Raw genomic sequence first — 16,347 nt, 5'->3', positions numbered from 1 at the left:
TATTGTTTCCTTGTATTTATTTATTGATGAACCTACATTCATAGAGATATGAGAAATACAGGCACAGAGGTAGTAACAGCATGTTTGAGAACAGTATAGAGGGTCAGAGATGGATACAGTGTGGAAGTTTTCAACGACTGTGGGGTCAACCTGAGGAGGAGAACCCTGGCAGCACCTGAGGGACCAGTGCTGGGTGTGGGGATTCGAGCAATTCTTTTGTTCTACCTGTACTGCTCTTTCTCTGTAACTGTAGCACTATATTCTTTATTCCATTATTGTTTCCCTTTTGTACTACCTTCATGTACTTACGTCTAGAATGATCTGTATGGATGGCAAGCAAACAAAAGCTTTTCACTGTATCTCGGTACACGTGACAATAATAAACCAATTACCAATTACTAAACCAATTCCTTAGATGCTTCTTTTGGGAAATGTGTTGTTGACGTGGCTCAGTTAAACCAGACCTATTGCAGGGGGAGGGGTTGGGGGGGGCGGGGTGCGGAGGTGAACAGTTTTGGAGGGTGGAGGGTCACAACAAGTGCATGCCCCATGGATGAGGAGGGGAAAAAAACAGCCAGAGATTCAATTCCTGAACACTAACAAATGCATTCTGCTGAAAGGTGCATAGATTTAGGTGCCAGGTGATGACAGGATTGAGTGAATTATCCTATGGTCTCTGATGATACCATACATTATACAACCTCAAACTAGAATGATCATTAGTAAGAAGTTGTGTAGAGCTGATGGTACTGTGACTTCTGCCACTGTGAGCTGGCACTTTTAGACTTGAAGGGAGAGGAGACAGTAAAAAAATCATTTTTATGCCAGTCTTTAATCTGATTTTTCTTTAATAGTGATGGTATCTCTAAACAAATTGGAAAAAAAAGATGGGCAACTAAGAAAATTGATGAAGGCAGGGTGGAAGACATCTACATTAACTTTAATAAAGCATTTGACAAGGTCCTACATGGCAGGCTGGTTCAGAAGGTTAAGGTACATAGGATCCAAGGCAAAACTGGCGCATTGGGTCTAAAACTGGCTTGGTGATAGGAGGCAATGGGTGCTGATGGAAGGACGTTTTTCTGATTGGAAATTTGTGACCCAAACGTACTGCAGGGATCACTTTTGAGAATTTTGTTGTTTATTAATGACTTGGATGTGAACGTAGAAGGTATAATTAGTAAGTTTGTGGACGATATGAAAGTTGGTGGTGTTGTGGATAGTGAGGACGGTTGTGTAAGGCTACAGCAGGATGGAAAGTTGGGCGGAGCATTGGAATATGGAATCTAATCCCAACAAGTGCAAGATGGTGCATTTTGGGAAGTCAAATAGGGGTAGAATATGTACAGTAAATGGTAGGGATCTAAGGAATGTTGATGGACAGAGGGACCTTGAGGTTCGAGTTCACAGGTCCCTGAAAGTGGGAACATAGGTGAAGAAGGCAAATGGCCTACTTGCCTTCTTAGCTTGAGGTACAGAATGTAAAAGTTGGGATGTTATCTTGCAACTTTACAAAATTCTGGTTACACCACACTTGGAGCATTGTTTGCAGTTGCGCTCCCCACACAGTAGGAAGGGCGTGCTTGCACTGGAGAAATTGCAGAGGAGATTCACCAGAAAGTTACCCGGATTGGAGGACTTTAGTTATGGGGAAAGATTAGATAGGGTGGGCTTGTTTTCCCTAGAGAGACGGAGGCTGTGGGATGACCTGTTAGAGGTGTATAAAATTATAAGAGGCATAGATCAGGTGGATAGAATCCTTTTCCTCTGGTAGGGGTATCAAAAACAAGACAACATAGTTAACGTGAAAGGAAGGAGTATTAAGGGGAATTTGAGGAGTAAGTTTTATTTTCACAAGGAGAATGGTTGATAGCTGGAACTTACTGCCGGGGTGGTGGTGGAGTCAGATACAATCACCTTTAGACAGGCACTTAAAGAAACCTTTAGAAAGGCACTTAAATAGGCAGGAGTCGGAAGATACGGACCTAATGCGGGCAAATGGGATTCATGAAGATGGGCAAAGAGTTCACCATGGATGTGATGGACCGAAGGGCCCGTTTCTGTGTTGTAAAACTCTATGACTCAACTTTTTTTTAATTTTTTTTTTATTTACAGTGTGGTAACAGGTCCTCCTGGCCCAACGAGTCTGTGCCGTCCATTTTAAACCCAAATTAACCTACCTGTACGTCTTTGCAATGTGGGAGGAAACCAGAGCACCTGGAGGAAACCCACGCAGACACTGGAGAACGTACAAACTCCTTACAGACAGCGACGGGAATCGAACCCCAATCACTGGCGCTGTAATAGCATCGCGCTAACTGCTACGCTACTGTGCCGCCCCTTACTATATATAATTATATAATATAATTCTATTCTCAGGCAACAAATTGAAAATGCAATCTCCATTAATGGTTTGGAAATTCTTGTAATCTTCTCTATCCTCTGCGATCCGATTTTATTAATATGCCCATGCAAAATGCATCATGGCTTCTGCCAGTGGAAATGTACAAACTATTTCCCATAGAAGGTGCATTGAAAGGTGGCAATGTTTAAATGTCAAGTACATCAGAGTTGATGCACATCCAGTACCACTGCTGTGTCGATAAGTACTTGGGGTAGTCTAATGATGAAGCAAATGCCAATAAGAATTCAAAACATTTATTTTAATAGAAATAGGTGGTGTATGAAAAATATGATATAGAATTCATCACTTTAAGTATGTTGATTTGAGCAATTACTGGCCAAGCTATGATTCAGTGTGGTTGTGGATTATAGGTTTCAAGTATTAGAATGTGGTAGACTTATTTAAGTTAATTGGCTGCACCCTGAAATAACTGGCCATTTTATAAGCAGTAAAGTATTTCCTGCAGTGCTGAGAATGTATTTGAATATGCAATCTAACAGTAACAAATGACAATATGCATACTGCCTGGAGTGCAAATTTCTGCATGCACTAATTTACGATATTGTTATATCCCCTTTAGCTATCTCATTTAAAACAAGTACAGAACTTTATAAAGACAAACAAATTGTAATAAACGTCATCTGTGAATTGTATCACAGAAGTGAAAAGAGGTTATTCTGTATTTTTCTGGGATTACTATCAAACACAATACCATTGAATAATTGTACAGCAATCACAATGGAAACACCATCTGTTATGTTCGTGGATAGCCCTTTCAAGGTCATAATAAAAGTTCATTGACAGAATGAAAAATGAAACAAGAGCACATTTTCCCCCATTGCATGGCCCGAATTAGTTGGCTCTTTATAATATTACATCCTTATATTTTGCTCCCTACATTCTAATCAGATCTGCAAATTCGCAAGCAGAATGGGTCTTAATGAAGTGTTTACTAAGCCATTAAAAACAGAGAAAGTAGGAGAGGCACAATATAATCCAGGATTTGGGAAAGAAACCATGGTCTCTGAAGGGAAGGACAAAACATTATTCACAATTTTCCATTCTATGCTTTGTTTGTTCGTAAACAAATCTAGTCAGTGATGTGGGAAATTGTAACAAAGACTAGTTTATTTTCACTAACAAACAGAACCAATCACAGTAGCATAAACTATGTCCTTACCAAAATGGGCAGTACCGTGCAATGTCAAGGGTGCTTTATGTTTTTTCACAAGTCAATTTAATTGAAAATCTAAAAAAGCTCCAGCAAACTCATTCAGAAGGAAGAGATCACCAGGTGGACAGAAGAAAACCCCCTGAAAAATGCATCATATTCCCACCCCACTCCTGGCCCATGACTGCTCGAAATGGAGAAAGATCACTTGGAAGGCACTGAGAACCTCAAGATGTTTTGTCGGAAGCGTGCAAAAGCCAAGTGCAGGCAGTGGAAGGAGCGAGCTCCCCCACCCCAAACTACCCACTCACCCACCTTGTCAAGCACCTGCTGCCCCTCCTGTGGCAGAGTCTTCAGATTCCATGGAAATGGGTTAGAATCAAGTCATTTTCAATTACAGGGGACAGTCTAAGGAGAAGCACCCAAGGATTAGCATGTTCTGGAATGCATGATTTAAAGTCAAAATTCTTATGAAGTGTGCTACACTGCACTGACAGAAATTGCAATCTGTAGCGGTTGCTACCGCGGAATAAAACAAGACTCTACTCGGAGGATTGCCAAACAGAACTGGTTTATTTTCCCGCCTTGTGCGGGCCCCTTTAAGGGAGAAAAACTCCCGCCCAAAAAAACCGGCAATGACGTAAGTCCTACGTCATCAGGACTTTCCCGCGCGCGGGTTCTCCCCGTCGCTCGGAAAGACGAGGCCCGCCGCCATCTTGGGCCTCGTCGCTCCGACGCCGCGCGACCCGACTGCCGAGCCGGTTCGCCCGACTAGACGGTGAGTCGCCACAAATCAAATTAAACAGAGGTGCCTAGACTTGTGTTATGGGATCAGATTTCTACCACTATACCTATCTGGATATATCCAATGGTTTATCTACTACTTTTAGCAGTCTTCACAGATTTGTGTACACCTAACTCCTAAATGTTGCTGCTCCTCGTCTGCTTTAAAATGGTACCTTTCAATCTCTTTTCATTCTTCCCCTCACACGTCTCTACATTAAATTTTATCTGCTTGTGTCCTAAACGTTACAGGTGGATGGCATTACATTGGAACTGTCTAGTTGAACCACAAACAGGAAAGGTTGGTTATCTGAAGTGGCCAGCTCTGATGTAATATCATAGAGTATTTCTGTGTGATTATAACATTCAATATTCAGTTGTAAGTCCTGCTCCTTACATAGATATATCTCAGTTATTTCTATGGATTCTCACTGCAAATTATTGGCTCTAGTTCCTCATTTTAAAATGCAAACATTTTTTCTTGGTAACTTAAATTCACCTTCAGTGGTTGTTCCTTTTACTTTATTTTGAACATTCCTTTTATTTCCTGCTTTTATAATTCTGCCTGAGATTCTGCCTAAAATTTTATCCCATAAATACCCATGCAGCAGAATCTGTCTCCACATACATTGGCCCCGTTTACCACTGGATCAAGACCACGTGGTAGCTGCTGTGTAACACCCCTCCCAAAAGAAACAATACACAGACAACTTCCACTGCACAATAGGAAGCCCAGGACCTGGAATGACAGGACCCTAGTGGACAATCCCAACAGCAATAGACTGAATGTCTATCCATGATCAGAGCTTGGGAAATCAGATTGACCTTGTTACTCTGAGACATGTCAGATAGGAATGAGCAGTTTAAGGAACAAAGCTGTGGGTATATCTTCTGGAGGGGCAAACCAGAAGAGGAACGCCACCTTCATGAAGATAGCTTCATCATCAAGAGTTAGCTAGTCTGGCATCTTAGCAACTCTGTCTACAGAATTACCAAATGCCTTATGACCCTTAGGCTCAACCTGACACAGAACCGACATACTATGGTCATCAGTGCATACATCTCAACACTGGAAACTAAACCTTTGGCCCATGTCTGCTCAAAGCAAAGTAAGGGCATACAGGATGATATTGAGAACCAGAGGCCCAGTGCAAGCAGCAGAAGGAGTGCACCACTTCTCAAACTACCCGATTGCCCAACCGATCCAGAGGGACTGCCTAACGACAGAATGGGAGAAAAATTATAGAGAGATATGGCGCAGAAACAGGCCTATCAGCTCACTGAGTCCATGCTGACCATCAACTACCCACTCACACCAGTCCTACATTAATCCAATTAATTATCCCTGGAATTTGAATCAGACTGTTCCAATTTTCTACTATGAGCTTAATGCCAAATTATTTTTCAGTGCTTAATTTGTATGTTTTTTAGCATATGTTTAATAAAAAAATGTGCAAATAGTTAAATATGCTTTTCTATTCACCTATTTTCATTATTTTCTGGCATGTAGATGACGTAATAATACATTTCAATTTACATTTTCATGATTTTCTCAAAGAAAATGAAAACGTGAAATAATTGAACAGGGCTCAATTTTTACCCATTATTGATTTCATTTTTTTTCCTTAGATTCTTTCCCTCTTGTTCTGGCTTGCTTTTCTCCTTAATAACATTTACCGTTTGCTGATCATTTTGTGTTTTGGAGCCTTCTTGTTTCAGCCCAGGAATATATTAAATGAATGTGCTCTCATTAGGACCAGGAATAGGCTTACTTTCACCTGGCAGATGTAGACAAAACAAGTTATTTTCAAACATTTTGCAGCACAGGTCTCCTGAGTTTTGTTCTTTTTCTCTGATTTTCTACCTTGCCCTTTTCATTTCTGCACAGACTGTTATCCATATTTGTGGCAGCATATTCAGCGTTTGCCATCTTAGGTTTAGCCAGTTGTTCCCTTCATTGGACAATTAATTATGCTGAAGCAACAAAGAAGATGCTGGAAAAACTCAGCAGGTCAGGCTGCATCTGCGGAGGGGAATAGACAGTCGACGCTTCGGGTTGAGACCCCTCATCAGCCTGACCTGCTGAGTTCCTCCAGCATCTTCTTCATTGCTCCAGATTCTCGCATCTGCAGTCTCTTGTGTCTCCAATTTATCAGGCTATTTGATTGGAATCCCTGATAAAGCCTTGTCGAATGACAAGGTTGGAAACACAGTGATGTCATAAATTACGCATGGAAAACAGAATGAATAAGAAAAAAAGAATGGATAGTGTAATCAGTGTCAAAATGAGAAATATTTGCTGCTTCATTTGATTTTCTCATGAAAACTGGCCCACTGGTCCTTCAATGCACTCGTCCCTGGGCAATGCCAGAAATGTCAGATGGCCAGTCTGCACCTGTTTTGTTCTCATCTGTTTCTTTTGAGTTCAGACTTGTTATGTTCACTACTACCTTCAGTTCTGTTAAATCACAACCAATTCCAACTTCCTCACCAGATTAATAGTTTCAAAGCCACTTTGACTCAGTACCAAACTCCTGTTTAGAACAAGTATGTTTTCCTTGCTTCCCTTTCGCAAAGCATAATCTTCGGCATCTCATTCCATTAGCCTTTTGTGAAATAAATTCTCTCTCCTTATGTTTGTATTTTAATTTGTATAATCCAAAGTCTTTGCCCAACGACACTCCATTAACACAACTAGTAACCGGCAAAATATAAAGATTTTTGTATCAAAAAACACGTTAAATGATTTGTCCTTCAAAATGGCTCTAGCAGCTCTCTTGTGCTTTTAGCAATCCAGCCTCTTTCGTGAAAGGCTTTTAGGATGAGGTAGGTAGGTGTTAGTAAGATATCCAGGCACACATCTTACTTGCTTCAATTCCATTCTAGGATGACGGCATGTACTGTTCTCAGGTTAAAGGCACAAGGATCTGTTTAATTTTTAAAACTGGCCTTGTGAGATTTCTCCATCCTGCAGCTTGTTTTAACTTGACAGCAGGCAACAACAGACAGCACTGAGCCTAACATTTCCTTTTATGCAAATAAATAACCAGGCACATTACACACAGTTCCTTAATTAATCTCTTTTGTTAATAATTAATATCCAACCATGAGATGAGGGATTTCATGCTGTGACTGGATAAACTCACCAGAAGAAGAGCATGATGTATTGCCATTGTGACCAATGATGCCATCCCAGTGAAAACAATTTAAATGCTGCACAGTATTGCTTCAGTTCAGGGCTGCATCCTGAAGTCTGAACAAGCCATGGAACAAAAAGGTAAATTCCGTACAGTAGTTTTAAAGGCAGTCTGGGACTCCAATCATTTCCTATGGATACAAAATGAATGGAACCAACAATATCTCATCCCCTCCAGTTGGATAAGTTTATTATGAAGATGAAGTATAACAGCATAAATAACAAAACAAAACAAACAAAAAATCTAGTTTAAGTGTCATTTATAGGATATTTTAATCTCTCATTTTGGATTGGATGTTTAATTGGTACCATGTTAGATTTGCTTGTAATTAATTACAATTGAGAACATTGATGTCCTTGTGTATAGAACTCTTTCAAAGAAATGCCTGGACGATGAGTTCCAAGTGCTATGGAACCACCACATGTGTGGTGCAAGTTAGATTCCACAGCACCCGAACAATAGCAAGGTATTGTTTCTTGAAAGACATACCTCCAGTTCTGGACTTTGCCAAGATTATAGAAAATCCAAATAAGTCACCTTTCAGAAAACTGTAGTACAGGCAAATGAATGAACTGAGTACATCCATTCAGTCAAACAAATCAGTGACCAAAAAAAAGCTTTCCAGTGATATTCTTAGAATATCATTGTGCTACTTTTTATTTTACTTTTCTCACTATTTAGTGGGACATTCTGGTGACATCAAGAGACCTGCCTGGGCTGCTTCTCAACCTACCATAGGCTGCTCAAACACCTCCCAAAGTCTACAGAGTAGACTGCAATAAATAGATTGGTTTACGTAGAACTAATGATATTCTATGAAGCAATTAATGGAGGTTCCATAGCGAGACCATCAAAGCTGGAACATTACATTTCTGTAATATGAAAGCATCTTCACTCTTCCACAAGAGAGTACCTCTTTCCATTGATGCATTATTGGGATGGACATGTGGAGTCCTGTTGTCTAAAATGTTTTCCATTGTGACCTAAAGTTAGGCTCAAATATTCATTCAAATCAGCAAGTCTTGCTTTAAATGCTTTAATAGGCAGTCCAAGGCAGTTTGGGTGCCTTTTAATATCAGGCAGAAAAGTTAAAATCGCTGTGTGAGACCTAATTCTTACTTTTCCAATAACCAGTGAATTTTTCTTGAGAGTCATAAGTCATCGATAATTTTTTTTAAAAAAACACATTTAAAACAACCCTTTCTGGTCAGCTGTTTGGGATAATTCCTATAGCTTGTTGGCTCAGGAGCTGAATCTATTGTGTGAATGGAGACGGTTTGGAGTCCCAGTGAGACCGCAGCTGAAATTTTGTGTGCGCGTCTGATCTCCCTATTTAAGTAAGGATATGCTCGCAACAGAGGGAATGCAGTGAAGGTCTACCACACTGAATCTTGAAATGGTGTGTTTGTTGTATGAGGAAGGATGAATTACACCAGGCTTACATTTGTGACTTTAGAAGCATTAGAAGTAATCTCATTGAAATGGACAAAATTCTTGATAGGCTAGATGTGGGAGTTGGCTGGGGTGTCTAGAACTAGGGATCACAGTCTTACATTAAAGAACTGACCATCCAGGGTGTTACGGACTCAGTGAATGTCCCTTTTAGATAGAGTGTGTGTGTGTGCGTGTGTGTGTGGCGTACTTAAGTCAATAGAAGATAAAGGACGTAATGACGTCGTTGAAGAAGTCAGAAGAAGAGAGAGAGAAGGGAGAGAGACACCAGCCTGCTAGTTTTCTCTATCGATGGATGGGAAACAATAACTGTGTCTGCCACAGAAATCCATGTATGGAAATTGGAAGTAATCCGGTGGAGTTCACTTTGTTGCTGACCTGTAGAAGGAAACAGGTATTTGTGTGTGGACGACCACGATTCGGATGCTTTTCGGGATGAGGAAGTCACTACCGAGTAAACACTGAAGTGTCGTTTGGGTTCCATCGTGGAACATTTGGATTTCGTATTTACTCTCTCTATGTTTCTCTACATCTACGTCTTATCTTCAGACAACGGTGGTTGTTGAAGAAGCCCTTGCTCATGTTTCACCTTATGGCTTGCGGAACTGAACTTTAAGAACCATTCCTGAACGTGGAGTTTGGGACTTTGTCACACACACACACGAAGAGTTTAGTTTTGGGGTTAACGTTCAAGGTTTAACATTTTTTTAAAATTCTAACATACTAACATTTTTACTTTTATTTTACGTATGGTCATAAGTAGTGATTAATAAAATAGTTTTTAACACTGAATCATGCTCAGTGTGTTTCTTTTGTTGCTGGTTCGTGACAAGGGCAATGATGAAAATAAGTTTCTTCACTCAGAGGATAGTGAATCTTTGGAAGTCATTATTCAAGAGGGCTTAGTCACTGAGTAAATTCCTTGGAATTTAAACTGATCTTCAAATAATTAGGAAATCAAGGGATAAGTGGATAGTGCAGGAATGTGACACTAAGGAAAAGACCACCTGTGGCAGAGTAGATATGAGGGGCCGAATGGCCCACTCCTACTTCTACTTCTTATGCCTAACATTGAGAAAGTAAATATGATTGGTCTTGTGTAGCTTGCAGCCAGCATATAGAAATCTGTAAAACAAACTGTTTTCATAGTTAGCAACTAGTGGAATCCCACAAACTTCAAAAAGTAGTCAAATGTTTTTGTGTGTCTTCTCTAAATTGCTGATATAATCTTAACTTGACTGTCTATCAATATTGTGGCTGACTAAAACTTGATGTGCAGATGGGTACATAAACAGGAAGACCTTAAGACAATTTTTCCACACAGCAAGTGTTTAGGGTGTTGCATGCACTACCAGGGTAGTTGTGCAGGCAGATTCAATGACCCAGAAGTACATCATCTAAATAGCAAGAGATTGTTGAGCTCTGGGATGCAGCAATCTGGGTGGCTCAGCGCATGACTTGCAATAGATCAGTGTGCAGGTACAGCAAATAATTAGAGTCATAGAGTTATGCAGCTAATTAAGAAAGCTAACAGAACAATATTGTTTACTGCTAGGTAAATTTAATACAAAAATACTAAGGTTATATTTCAGTTATATAAAGCATTGGTAAGACCACATCTGGTGGACTGATCTCTTTATTAAGGGAAAGATGTTATTGCATTCAAAGCAGTTCAGAGAAGGTTTACTAGACCAATACTTGCAATGGGCAAATTGTCTTTTGAGGAAAGATTGGACAGGCTAGGCTTGTATCTACTGGAGTTTAGAAGAATAAGGTGGGATTTGAATGAAACATATGATCCTGAAGGGTTTTGACAGGATAGATGTGGAGAGTACATTTCCTCTTGTGGGAGAATTTCAAACTAGGGGTCACAGTTTATAAATCAGGGGTCACCATTTATGTTAGTGGTCACATGGAATCTTTTTTCTCAGAGGGTCATGAGATTTTGGAATGCATGTCCTCAAAAGGAGGTTGAATATTTTTAAGAGATAGATTCTTGATAGGGAAGGAGTTGAAATGTTACTGTGGATAGATGGGATTGCAGAATAGACATTACAATCAGATTAACCATGATCGTATTAAGTGGCAGACCAGGCTCAAGGCACTGAGTAACCTATACCTCCTCTTAATTCGTACGTTCAAATCTAATAGTAGTGTACAAAAGAGAACTGGAAGAGTATCTGAAAGAAATTTGCAGGGCTATGACAGAAGTTGTTGAATGTTGGTCTGGCTGGATTCCACAAACATAGAACTGGTACAAACATGATGGACTGAATGACTTCCTTCTACTGATTCTATGTACAAGATCATGGCTAGTTTAGATGGGGCAAACTGAGGGAAGCTGTCTCTGGTAGATGTGTCAAAGACTAAGGAAGCAAGTTTAAAATTTTGAGCTAAAGATGCAAGGAGGATATGAGAAATAACTTTTTTTTTACTCAGAGACTCCATTCAGAGTGGTTACAAGTCCATAGATCCCTAAAGGTGGCAGCAGAGGTAGATAAGGTACTGAAGTAGACAAATGGATGCTAGCTTTCATTAGCCATTGACACAAAATAATGGTTAGAGGGGAACTGAGGAATTTTTTTCCCACCCATGGGGTGGTTGTAATATGGAACACACAGCCTGAGGTGGTGGAGGAGGCAGGTACTTATATAAACATTTAACAAGTATCTGGATGAGCACTTGAATTGCCAAGGCTTAGGAGGGTATGAATTAAATGCTGGTAAATGGGATTAGTATAGATGGATGCTTAAAGATCAGCAAGGACATGGTGGTCCATAGCGCCTGTTTCAGTGCTGTATAACTCCATGAGTGGTTAGGATTCATAGAACAGTACAGCACAGGAACAGGCTCTTCAGCCCACAATGTTGTACTGAACCCCATACAGAATTCACTGCCTCTAGGGGTGGTGGAAGCAGTGCCTTCAAAAGTCATTTGGGATAAGCATTTTAGAGAGAATGATTTGCAGAGCTGTGGGAAAAGAACAGGGAAATGGGACTAATGGGATTGCTCTGCCTGGGCTGAATGACCTCTTTCTGCACTATAACTGGGTGGTGAGCACACGGTCAATGCAACCAGCTTCTACAGTCACACAGAGAAATATCTGGATTTGCTGTTGAGGAAGGGACACGTTAATTTGTTATTGTTCCACAATATAGGGTTAAATTGTGCAGCAGTGCTCCTACAGCTTTCCCCCACCAGACAACATATCGCATGGTCTCCTTAAATGGAATTTATTTTGATTTGTTACAGATGGAGAATCTCTGCATCACATGTTTTTTAAAGTTTCTATAAGATTGCAACTAATTTTAAAGAACCTCTATGTCAATTTCATAGTTCTGTAAAAAAATGATATTGTAAATGATCCACATTTATGTTCATAGCTTCTGAATATAAATGTAGAATTTTCTAGTTGCAAACATGTCTAGAAAAATTACATATTCACTGGGTGGCAAAGGTCTTTTGGGAGTTTGTAGTACTATATCAAGGATTTATTAGTTTCTGTTTGATTCAGATTACAGTAAATCTCCAATAATCAGCAATTCAACAATTTGGAAATCCCAATGGTTTGGCATCTGACTCATCAGGTGCTGCTTTCCACAGTGCTCCTTGAAATGTTCCAACGAGCTACTTGATTCAGGGCCATTTAGGGATGAATATCAAGATTGCCAGTGATGCCCACATAAAATTGTACAGCACAGAAAAGGCCCTTTGGCCCATCACCTCCATGCCAACTTTTTGCCCACCTACACTAATCCCATTTCCCCACATTTGAATCATATCCTTCTTAACCTGGCTAATTTAAGTGTCTGTCTAAGTGCCTCTCTAATGTAATAATTCTATTTGATTTCCCCACCTCCTTTGACACTGCATTCCAGAAATCAACCACTCAGTGCAAAAAAAAAGTACACTTCCAATCCCCTTTAAAACTCCTTCCTCTCAACTTAAACATATGCCCTTTTTTTTTGATACCCCAACTGTAGGAAAAAGATTTTGACCGCCTACCTTAAAAATTTATAGACTTTTATCAGATCACCCCTCAGCCTCCTTTGCTCCAGGGAAAACAAGCCCACCCTATCCAATCTCTCCCCAAAACTGAAGTCCTCCAATCCAGGTAAAAACCTGGTGAATCCCCTCAGCACTGTGCCAGCACATCACATCCTTCCCATAGCATGGTGACCAGAATGCATTCGATACTCCAAGTGCATCCTAAGCAGTATTTTGTAAAGCTGCAATATAACGTCCCAGCTATGAAGGCAAACTTGCCATCTGCCTTCATCGCCACCCTATTGGTCTGTATTGCCACTTTCAGGGAACTATGGACTTGGATCCCTAAGTCTCTCTGTTCAACAGTTACTGTACCTGTCCTAACCCTATCGGACTTCTCAAAATGCATCATCTCACACTTGTCAGGATTAAATTCCATCTGCCAATGCTCTGGCCAACTTTCCATCTTATCTATATCCCACTGTAGCCTTAGACAACCTTCCTTGCTATCCACAACACCACAAGTTTTCATGTCATTTGCAAACTTACTAATCATTCATCCTACATTCACATCCAAGTCATTAATATATATCACAAACGGCAAAAATCCCAGCACCAATCCCTATGGTACACCACTAGTCACAGACTTCCAATCAGAAAAACATCCTTCCACCACCACCCTCTGCCTCCTGTGGGACAATTTTAAGACCAGAGAAGCGGTTGTGTTTAGATTTCTGCTGTTCTGTTGGAGAGGGGCCAGTGCATTTTCTAATAGTCATTCTGGTTGGACTGTTGCACTTGTTTCCCAATGAACCAGTCTATAGTTTGTCACAGTAATGCTGAGCAAAACTTGAAAAAACAATAATTCTCCGGTTCCACACAGAATGCACACTTGGATAGATTGATTGAACAAGCTATGAGATTTATCCAATGAACTTCAGAACACACATATACCGCATGATAGCCTCACCATCAGATTCTACCTGTGATACATCACCCAATTCTGCTTTGCTTCTGTTCATCAGCTAAAGCTATGCCTTTATTTTCTTTGGGCTTGACCAGTGAACATCAGTAAGGATGTGAAGTGCCTTGGATGGTCTGCTGTTTTGAAGGCATTCAACTATGCATTGGTTGCTAATCTGGGATGTGTGCGCTCACTGATAGTTGTGTTAGCATTCTCCCTGGTGACCACTGGTCGGAACATCTGGGAGTGGAAGACCTTCAAGATATACAGTCAATGGATAGTTCAACCACTTTTGATGGCTCCACTACAAACTACATTGTAAACCATAAAATTGTCATATCTCTTACTCATACAAGTAGAAGAGATTTGCATTCAAACTGGATATGTACAAATAATTTTAATTGAAAATTAAAGTTAAACAATGAAGAAATGTTTTGGAAATATCAGTTAGTGGTTCCATTTTTTTCAGAGACCACATCCATCTTTTCTTTTTTTTGGGGACAGGAGGTCATGCAATAAAATTTTAGTTACTTAAATAACAGCATAACTGAGAGAATACATTTCAGATAATAGTCAATAACTGTGTTGCCATAAGCCGATTACTTAGTCACTCTTTGGTTAATAAACACTGAGGATTGTTTCCATTCAGAAAGATTGAGTGCACTACAAGAACTGCATTTTAATTTGATTATTGCTGTATGAACATAAAATTGCATTTGAAATAATGTTTTTTCCATATCAAGTAATCCTCTCCTGGACAAAAAAAACAAGTTAAATGAAAAGCTGAGTAACTGCTGTTAAAATATTAATTGGCATCCATGAGAGTCTGGGCCCTTTTTAATACACTTGTGGGTGATTGTGGCAAGTAATAAACTCTTATTGTATTACAATCCTTTGCAACATGTCACTTTTTGGAAAGCTTCTAGTTCTCTTTCACCACCATTTCAAAACTCAATTTCTTTTTTCATACAACTCAAAAATACTTAGAAAATACATTTATTTTACATGTACTTTAAAAAATGAAGCCTAACTGAATTGTTGATGTGATTCTAATCTCCTCTTTTCTCCACGTAAATTTATAGACTAGTTTCCAGTACTCTTAAGAAAATCAGTCCAAGTGTGATTGTGAAAAAATGCTTTTTCTTCACTATAAGAATGGCTCTCAAAATGATTAACGTGTCTTCACTGCATGATCAAAGTTTATTGCCAATCACCATTTATCTTTGAGGTGTTTTTGGTGAACTGATTCTTAAACCACTGGTCCTTCTAGTGAAGGCATGTTGGATAGGAGCTCCCGAGGGTTTGAACACAACAATGGTATTTCGGCATCTGGGAGGGCAACTTGTAGATGGTACCATTCCCATACACTTTTGAGGCATTACAGGTCACAGGTTTGGGCAACATTGATTGGTTGGTTCCTGTAGTGCATTTTGTACAAGTGGTACAGACTGCAGCCAAAGTTACAGGTCTGGTACAAATTCATTGATATGATTTGTTCTGGACGGTCCTTGGAACTGCACTCACAACCTTTCCATTACACTCCTGCCATACCTGTTGGAAAAGCTTTGGAGAGTAAGGCAATGGGTTGCATGCTGCAGCATAGCCACTCTCTGACCTACTCTTGTAGTTATAGTATTTATGTAGTTGGCCTTGTGGCCAGTGATGGTTTCCTGGGATATTGCTGAGGGACTCAGTGATGGTAATGCCATTGAAATGGCTAGGGCAAATGTCTAGATTCTCACGTTTAAATTTTTCAAATTTTTAAAAATTTTATTTGCAGCACGGTAACAGGCCCTTCTGGCCCAACGAGTCTGCGCCGCCCATTTTAAACCCAAATTAACCTACCCGTACATCTTTGCAATGTGGGAGGAAACCGGAGCACCCGGAGGAAACCCACGCAGACACGGGAGAACGTACAAACTCCTTACAGACAGTGACGGGAATCGAACCCCGATCGCTGGCACTGTAATAGCGTCATGCTAACCGCTACGCTACCATGCATTACTTGATCATTGGCCATTGCATATTAATAGATCTTGGGGCACATGGCCTCAGACCCCAAAAAGAAATTCCAAGAAATGAACTAGTAGGATTTGACCTTAACATATATGTATTGCACATATAACTGGATTCAATTTATTTGGAGAATATGATGCAAATTTACAGAACCAAGAAAACTATTTATAGAATAAGACAATTTGTCTAACAAAATTCACAATTGCCAGTCAATAAATTGTTTTCATTCAATTAGAATTGTCCAAATGAGTCAGCTGATTGATCAGAAATTTGAAAGTATAAATGTTAAACAAATCAAAATTACAGATAATCCACTCCATAATTATACTGCTGTTTAAAGTTATGTTATTTTTAAAGTAGTTATTCAAAACAA

Source organism: Pristis pectinata, chromosome 4, assembly GCF_009764475.1.
Source record: "Pristis pectinata isolate sPriPec2 chromosome 4, sPriPec2.1.pri, whole genome shotgun sequence".
Taxonomy (NCBI): Eukaryota; Metazoa; Chordata; class Chondrichthyes; order Rhinopristiformes; family Pristidae; genus Pristis; species Pristis pectinata.
This window is presented reverse-complemented; position numbering follows the sequence as displayed.